This window comes from Adiantum capillus-veneris, chromosome 5 (genome assembly GCF_014529385.1).
Source record: "Adiantum capillus-veneris isolate H3 chromosome 5, ASM1452938v2, whole genome shotgun sequence".
NCBI classification, from domain to species: domain Eukaryota; kingdom Viridiplantae; phylum Streptophyta; class Polypodiopsida; order Polypodiales; family Pteridaceae; genus Adiantum; species Adiantum capillus-veneris.
Window position 1 is genome coordinate 13,271,356 of NC_140935.1, and position 9,054 is coordinate 13,280,409.

Consider the following 9,054-nt stretch of genomic DNA (forward strand, 5'->3'; position numbering starts at 1 on the left):
TAGTTGGCTTTTATAGGAGCTCACCCCATTCACACTTGGGCGCCCATGCTTAGCCAACTAATCCCTTGAATGTTCGTGTTAGAGTGCGCCTCTCATCGACGATCACTCTTACCCTTTTCCTATTGGACCGACAAGCCCGGTACCTTACTCTACCAAATACATAATATGGTTACAGTGTCTGTCGTAGGCGATAGGGTGTCCGTGAGCCACGAGGGTTAACATGTCCAAAGCTACGTCGACGAATAAGACTTTTTCATCTCTCCTCTCCAACATGAGGATGCTATCCTAGGGGCACCATGGTTCAACCTCATGGCTGTCAACATGAAAGGGAATGAGCATGTATATAGATCCTAGTAAGTCTCATTGTGTGAAGTGCAAAGTGCAAGAGCTCCATCTCCTTCTCCAAGTTAGTAGAGAAGCCACGAGCCTACATCAACATAGTCCTTGGCTATGGAATGAAAATCCAACCAAGAGCCATGCTTCAATGTTTAAGCATGCCAGCTTCTCCATCTTCATTACTATCCTATTATATATGCTAGCAAGAAGAGTGATGATAAGCGAGAAAGTATTTCTTTCTTTTATGAATGTTTCTTCTTCATCTTGCCTATCCTCATTCCTTGCTAGATCTCTCCACCTTTGAATGTGTTTGAGGCCTTCGGACTGAGGCTTGGGATAGTTAATGCTTTTTGCAAAGTCTATGTTATGCCCGTGATGCATGAAGCTTTCCATCTTCATTGCATCACCTAGGTCACAAGGAACACAAAGATTGTAGTGTATTGTACCAAGTCTCTCTTAATGGGAGAATCTATAATACAAAAGCCTATTAGAGGAGGTACCGCCTCCAAATAAATCCGGTCCTCAACCGTTGTCAAGTTCTTTAAATTCTATCGCTTGCAAAAATATTATTCATGCCAAGTTAACTAAGTACTATGATTATGTTGCTACCGTCAATTAAGTTCACCCTCTATGTTTTGAAAGTAGTCTCACGTAACTGATCTCTTTAATTCTCCTAATTCTGCCATTCTCAAGGTTCAGAGGCCATTTCCATCACAAGTGTGGCATTCTTTTGTAGTCTAATAGGACACTTGACTACACGATGTGGACCCCACACTTGTAGAATTGAAAAGATGGTCTCTTCATAGTGAAATTGATATTTTGACCTCTTGCCACTAGAGAAGCTACTTGATAGATAGGTTTGACTTTTCCCCAATAGTCCTCCATGTAGTAATGTGTACTTTCTTCAAGTGCATCAATCCCATAGGCAACATTAGGGTCTGACTCATCCTCCTATTTCACACAAGCAATAGATGACTCACAACCCCCTTGATTCACCTAAGTGATTCTCGGATGTGGGGGTTGCGGTCCTTGCAATGGAGGTGGTAATGGTGTTGTTTGAACAACATTTTTGGGTTTAAGGACCATGTGTTGTGAGGATTGTTCAAGAGGTGGGGCCGAAATCATTGCAGGCGCTCGAGGTGTGTACGTCCATGGTAAGTTTGGTCTATTGGCCATCACGCATTTAAATACTATGCAATCCTTGGCTTGATGACCATACCTCCCACATGCATTGAAATTACCATTAAATTTTCTACTCTAAAGATGGGGCATTCACTGGTACTATGTGGACAATGAGAATTGAGCACCATTGTTGCTCCCTTCTTGGATACATATGATTGTTTTGTGGAGCACGATTGTCTCTAAGAACTTTTTGAATGGCCTTGGTAAGATCTGCTAAAGTCATCTCAGATATCTTTGGCTCTTTAGCAATAGGCTTTATGGTCATTGGATCATGCCCCGATGCTTGCAAGCTAGTAGATTTAGGCTCAACAGACACTCTTTCTCCTTGAAGAATCAGATTGTCCCCCAATCGGATTGCATTGGTGGTGAATGCTTCCCAAGTGGGGATACAATCTAATGACTAAGCCATTGTAGATATCCTCATGTCATAGTCCCCTAATGAATCTATTGAGAAATTGGTTATTATTGAAGAGCTCATTTTGATTACAACAAGAATTCAAATGCTTCAAGCAACTTATAAAGTCTCTCACAGACTCCCATTCCTCTTGTTAGGCATTTTGGAGCTGAGAGGTTACGCCCAAAAGCACTCCCACTCGTATTACTCTTTCAAGGACAGTCTCCTAAGAGTAGGGTAAATCATTTTCTTTTCCACCCTTAGGGTCCTATACCAATCCCCAGCCTTCCACTCAAGGCCAGGCTTAAAGAATCACTCTTATGCAAATCGTTGTGTTCTCCTAGGGAATCCACATATTTATTCAAATACTTCAATATGCTTTCTCACATCCCCGTCTCCACTAAATTTTTGTGTGAGCTTGGCTATTTTTATTGCCTTACTTCTAGGCTCTCTATCAGGCGTGTTACCCATATTTTCAGCAATGGATCGATTGATAGCTTGAGAAAATGTTGCCAAGTCACCCAAGTGAGCAGGTATAATGGGAACAAGCACTCTTGGGACTGCATGTGGAATGGGGGTTGGCATCAATGGTTAGGCATACGAGTGATCCTCGAGTCCCAAGGTGGGTACAATGTTGTGCCATGTGGTGGCCCAAAGTTCATATGTGTGGCCTTGGGCACAACAAATGTCAGATGTGACATGCTAATGCTAGCTGGTATGGTCCCATTGAAATAAGGCCTTGTATGTTGTGGTCGTGGAGTATAAATTGTTGAAACAATGGTAGGGATAGGAGATACATGAGCACGAGGGTCCAAAGGTGCATATGTCTGATGCACACTTGTAGGTATTGTTGTAGGCATGGGGCCACCATGTAGCGGTGCTTTACTAATAAATGAGGTCCATGGTGTGTCTTTTGTCATGCCCATCACTAGGGTAGGCATGGTATCCGTGGTGTCATCAAGAGAAATATGTTTTATAGAGTTGCTTCTTTTCCTCACAAGATTGCCCATATCTCCCTAGGGCACCCCCTATTGCTATTACAAGGTGGAGAGGTGTGACAAGTCTCATTACTTGCCAATCAAGGTGTCAAGTGACCACTCCCTAATCCTTCTATACCAATCTTGGGTGCTACACCTCATGTAACCTATGCTTAGAGTCAATCTTTCCAAAAGAGAGGGTCCATGGTTATGGGTTATTCTATGGGCATACATGGACATAATACACATGCACATACATGCCCATTCACATGCAGACACATATATACCTTAGAACTATGAATTAATTCCATTAACATTAGGATAATGATTAATTGACTAGAATGAGCTTAGCTTATCATAATTGAATTATGAAAGTTTCTTTTAAACGAGAGCTTGAGGACAACAAACTAAGGCGTTAGATGCACACACCTTCTATATTTTTCAATTTTTGGAGCAGACGACTATTTTTATAGAAATTCAGGGTGGGGTAGATTTAGATGAGACGATCGCATCTAGTTAGGTGCAAGCACCTCAAAACTTACTATTTTTGGACAAAAATGACAAAAAGTTTATTTTTGAAAATCCTACATTGATTAGATATATCAGTAACTCATCAAATGTAAAAAAATGCTAAAATTAGAAAGTTTCTATTTATGACTGTTGGCGGATACGCCACAAGCATACGCTAGCATAGAGAGAACAAATCCAACAACTCTACGTCAACCAAGGATGAATCTTAACCCGTAGGCACATGGAAACAAGGAAATGAATGTCAATCACCTTCTCGACCTTCTAAGATAATCTCTACTCAAGGAAATCAAATCTGATGTTCTATGCACTAGTGAAAGCATCTCTACCTACGATGCCCATGCTATCCAAAACTAGACCAACGCATTTGAAAAGTCGTGAAACTTATAGAAAAATCTCTCCTCATCAAGAGATCATTACCCTATGGACTGTGACTTGATACCCTACCTCAAACCACCTCGTGCGACAATCGTGTATAAAGACAAGTCGCAAAATGTAGGTCACCACTTTTTGTTGTGTTGGTACTAATCCGTAGCTCTACTTGGCATGAACCCATAGGTATAAAGAGATCACCAAATGGATACACGGTTTTCAAAAAAACTAGCTCCGAAGCTCGTAGGATCTCGCTTTGTGAAACGACACCGGAATCGTGCAAGCTTGGTGTTGGATTGAAGCCCTAGTTGCTGCTAACGCATTGGTGGTGTGTCTTTTGCAATGGAAGTTCTATAGAGCGCGTAGGTAAGAGAAGAAATCACTCTCTCTCTCTCTCTCGCTCTCTCTCTCTCTCTCTCTCTCTCTCTCTCTCTCTCTCTCTCTCTCTCTCTTTCAGACCCAGTGCACAATAAACTTGGGATTTGATTAATTCAAAAGTTGCCTTAGGGTTACAAAAAGTGGCTTATATACAATTCCTCCTTAGAGGCCCGTTCCCACAAAGAACTTTTGCCACTTAAATAATACAAAAAAATTTATTCCGGTTCAAAAATAATGATACAAAAAGTTTGGAAATACTCCTTCAGTGTTTGGCCGTGTCAACACTCCCCCCTTCCGCGTTCATGTCGTCTCTGACATGAGGGGTCTTGATCTCCTACTTCTGGTGAAAGTTGTCTTTGTGTCAGGGGAACCCTTTGGGCTTTAGTAGTTTCAAGTGTGACTCGTACCTTATATTTCCCAAGGTGACTGTGGGGCCACATATTTTTATATCATAAGTAAAGAAGCAAGTGTAGAAGGCTTCCTCAAAAGCTTTCATGTAGTAGCTTGGTAAGAAAATTACCCTTTGATATAATAGATGTAACACCTCTGAAGATGGCTGCTTTGATAAATCAAATGTCATTGTGGTGACAGTGTTGCCCATTGACAAGAGGGTTGAGTCCATAGCTTTGGACGGTGTGAACACTTTAATGCAAGCCAGGAGGGTTTTGCATATTTTCCTGATCATCACACACGTCAAGCCAGGGGAGCCAATGAAAATCTTAATGGTGCCCTTTAGGGTTTTCACCATAGAAGAGACACTTATTATCTCTCCTTCCTTGGGTGGTGGCATAGATGGGTAATTGAGCTAGTTAGGATGTCTCTTCAAGATTATGAAGTGGTTTGCGCATGTGCGTACACGAGGTATTGGACAAAATAGAATGTCATCCCTGACAATTTTCAGGGCTTCCACCAAGTACTTTAGAAAGACAAAATTTTCTCCTTTTGGGTTGAGAGTCCACTATCTTCTTTGCAATCTCTACATCTTTGACGTCTCTCTCATATACTGGCTCTATGGATTCCTCTTTGACCCCTGCTAGAGGTGCTCTCCACAGGCTGGCCAATGGTCTCCATTGTGGTGCTTGTCCGATGTGTACCAACCTTGGCACTTCAGGCTGTGTGGAACTCCTTTCTTGAGCTTTTCTCTACGTTTCTTGGTCTAGATGTGGTCCTCAAGATCTATCAACTCTCATTTGCTCATTAGGAATCTCCTCTCTCTCCAGTTCCTCTCTAGTGTCCCATGGTGGAAATGGAGTGCCGTAAAATACAGTAGAAGCCTCTGTCATTGTGTATCCGGCTTGAAGTAGGTCTTGATAGGTGTCTCTTTCTTCTTTTTCCTTGTCTCTTGGTGGAGGTGTTGCCTCTTCTATCCTTTTTGGTGAGGGTTGTGGTTGGGATGTAGAGGGTTTTGGACTTGGAGGAGGAGTAGAGGATCCTGGTGGTGAAGGTGGTGGGGTTTTGTTTTTTTCTTGGTCACCTTCTTGACCCTTCTTAGCTTGAGGTTCCGATATTTATTTTGGCTTTTTCTTAATGTCTTGTACCTCCTCCCTTGTGAAGAGATCTAAATTTTGCTATTTGAGCACCTTTTTTGTTTCTTCATATGCTTGAACGTAGTGATCAAATTGATCCTCAAGAGGTCTGGAGGACCTTCGGCCAAGTTTTGTTGGGTTTGGTACCCAGTATTCCTCAAAGTCTCCTTTGAATGCGTATTCTGTCCTGAATTTCTCAATCAACCTCTCGATCCGAGCGACTTTGTGGCTATGTGTCTCTTTGGGCCTTGTTTCTTTGGTCACTTCCATTTTACGCTTCTTCTTTGGAGTTTCCTCCGGCTCTTCCTCTGGTAATCTCTCTAGCCTTCTCCAAAGTTGTGTGGTGATTGGTGGAGCCATGAAATTATTGGTTCATCTTCTATATATCTGGCTTCAACTTGAACCACTCATTCTGTGTTGGTGGATTTGGCCACTGTCCTCTAGCACCGATGGATTCATATAAAATATTTTTTAGTGCACTAAAAGAGGTTACGTGCACTTGTGATGGCTATAGCGACGATAATACAATGGGTTTTTTTACCCCTCGGCATCGCTACAAGCTCACTAAAGGCGTTGCAACGGGAACATCATTATGAGCGTCCCTATAACCGTCGCTATATTTGTCTCTATATGTGTCTCTAAATAACGACACGCATAGCCACACATCAGTTCCTTTTGTAGCAATGTATATAGTGATGCTGCAAGATCTTACATAAATAGAGACGCGCATAGCGATGCATCAGTTCCTTTTTTAGCAACATATATAGCGACATTGCAGGACCTTACAAAACAATGCTAATAGAGACACTCGAGAATAATGTTTTTTGGGTTGCACAACAATGAATGACCTGCCACCCATCAACCATGAACATTGTTTCCAAAATAAAGATGCAAAACTGCAAAAGTATTTCGACGAAAGTGAATTGAAGAAAGTAATACAATGAAAAAATTATACACATCATAGGCAAAATCACTTAAGATTTGACCAAAATGTAATAGCTACAACACAATTGTCATTATTGAGAAAATACATCATTGACCAATAGTTACAAAAATGACGTACACACATCATCTCATTATACATGCTATGACAAAAGAAAATTAGTGTTGTCTCGCTACGGTTAGATTGACGTTGTCTAATTAGATGAATCATTGCATCCAAGTAGTGTATTTGTCGAATTCCGTAGAAAAAAAAAAGACTTTCTGTAAGTATAAACATATAATTACCAAAAAATATATTTAGCTTATCATTAAAATACGACAAATGTAAGAGAGTAAGGTGAAATACTAACCATGTCGGAGTGAGAACTGAGAATGTCCATAAGGGTGTTTAAGCCCTTTTTGCCTGCATACTCGCTTTCATATGGTGTGGGGTCATGTCTTGTCATTGACCACTGTTCAAGACATACAAAGAATACATTATGTTAGAATATAAAAGTACAATTATCAATAACTACCAAACCTAAAGGGCAATGCAAAAACATGTACAAAATTGGCCTCAAATGATGCCCGCCCTCCCCTCCCCAAGGTGGTGCAAGCTTCCTGCCTCTACTCGCGCTTTGGCTGCCTCCTTTTGTTGCTTCCACTTGTCAGAATTTTCATGCGCTTCTCTCTTTGTATTCTTCCTATCTTCTTTGGCCAGTCAATCTAGCCTGTTACACCCATGCTTTATTCCTTTTTGCACTTCAAAATGCTTGTGCTTGCATGCACCTTCATCAGGTCTTTATTGAAGTACTCATCCCAACTTGACACGAGAAACGCGTCATACAACATGCTGATGATTGTCTTTTAATTCATTTGTAACTTCACTCCGGGTGTTTAGTATGTAGTGTTCAAACACCTGAGAGCAAAAGGCCGCACATGCGCGAGAACACCTTCTTGCCATTGTCATCGATGACGATACCGCCGCTGATGTCAACCAAGTACGACAAGCCCTCTCTCTTGTGACGTGTGAACCTGGGTGTCTCGGCAGGGGTCTCAAGTGGCATCTCAATGGGGGTATGGATGACATGTTTCTCCACTATAGTCTGGGCCCCAAAGCAAGGAGTGTCAACTGGAGTGACTCTCGGAGGAGTAGCTAGTGGTGTGTAGCCAGGAACAGCCGATAGTCACGCAAAACCTGGAGTAGATGGCAATGCCATGGCTCGTGTGGGGGCAGGCAAAGAAGAGGAAGGTAAAAATCCTCATCAACTACGAGGTGATGTTGAAGCATCAGGGTCGGCATCTCCACAACAACCACCACCGCCACCACTAGAGCATCGGTGCATAGAAGAGTGTGTAGATCATCTAGTTGACACCAAACTCTCGGACTGCGCTGATCCAAGATTTGACCATGTGGTCAAATCTTAAGCTCTTTTTAAAAGTGGGAATTGGGAAACTCCCAATTTTACTAATATGGTGTTTTGTATAAATATGCTCTTTTCAGCTGGATGAGGGTTTCTTCTTTGTTTGCATATTCTAACATTTCTCGTGGATTCATTGGGATATCCAATGTGTTTCCTTGCGGGTTTCTGAAGGTACCTTGGTACACTGCCAATCTTTCCCTTTCTAGTGTGACCTCCTCTATCCAAGACTTAGATGGCTTTAGTGTCTCTTCTGGCAGTGTGTAAGGCTCACTGGCTGCAATAATGTCCTTCAAGGACATCCTCTTCTTCTTTGCTGGTGATTTACTAGCTTCCATTGATCGTGTGGGCACTCCAAGTGCAAACGTTAGTGTTGTCTTACAAAATCTTGCATTTTGCCAGTTTCTAGCTATCCAAATAACTTAAAAATTGAAACACAAGCTAATAAGGGCCTAAGGTGCAATGCATGTGGTCATAATTACATTTTGGGTGCAGATTTATGATGTGAGATATTATACACGTATAATTTCTAGGTGCTCAAAACTGAGCGATATTTCATATGTACATAGCTCTTATCATGTACATCATGGGTATATGTCTGGATTTCAATTTGGATGTCATTTGAACAAGTTATTACCATTAGAAATCCCTACAAGCTCTGAAGTTGGAATATGGCTTAGTTTTGAATAAACTAGGCTCAAATGGGGTGAAACTAGGTAGATGCTCTCATAATCATGTGGTAAAGGCTTAGCAGAGGTCAAGTTAGTCTCCAGGTTTATTTTTAGGCTAGTGAGACATCATATGCGTATGATGTCTACTTTGTCCAAAATGGCTCAAACTTGTAGTGTAGTTGGGACTTAGCATGGTATAGCCTCCTGTGATGTTAGAATTTGATTTGGGTTTCTCCTCATGTCCTTGGAGCCAATAATCAATTATAGAGCTTTGGATTCTAAAACGTGGGTTAAGATGGGTATACAGATACAAAACTTGATGAGACTTGGGTCTTGGGCTAAGATTAA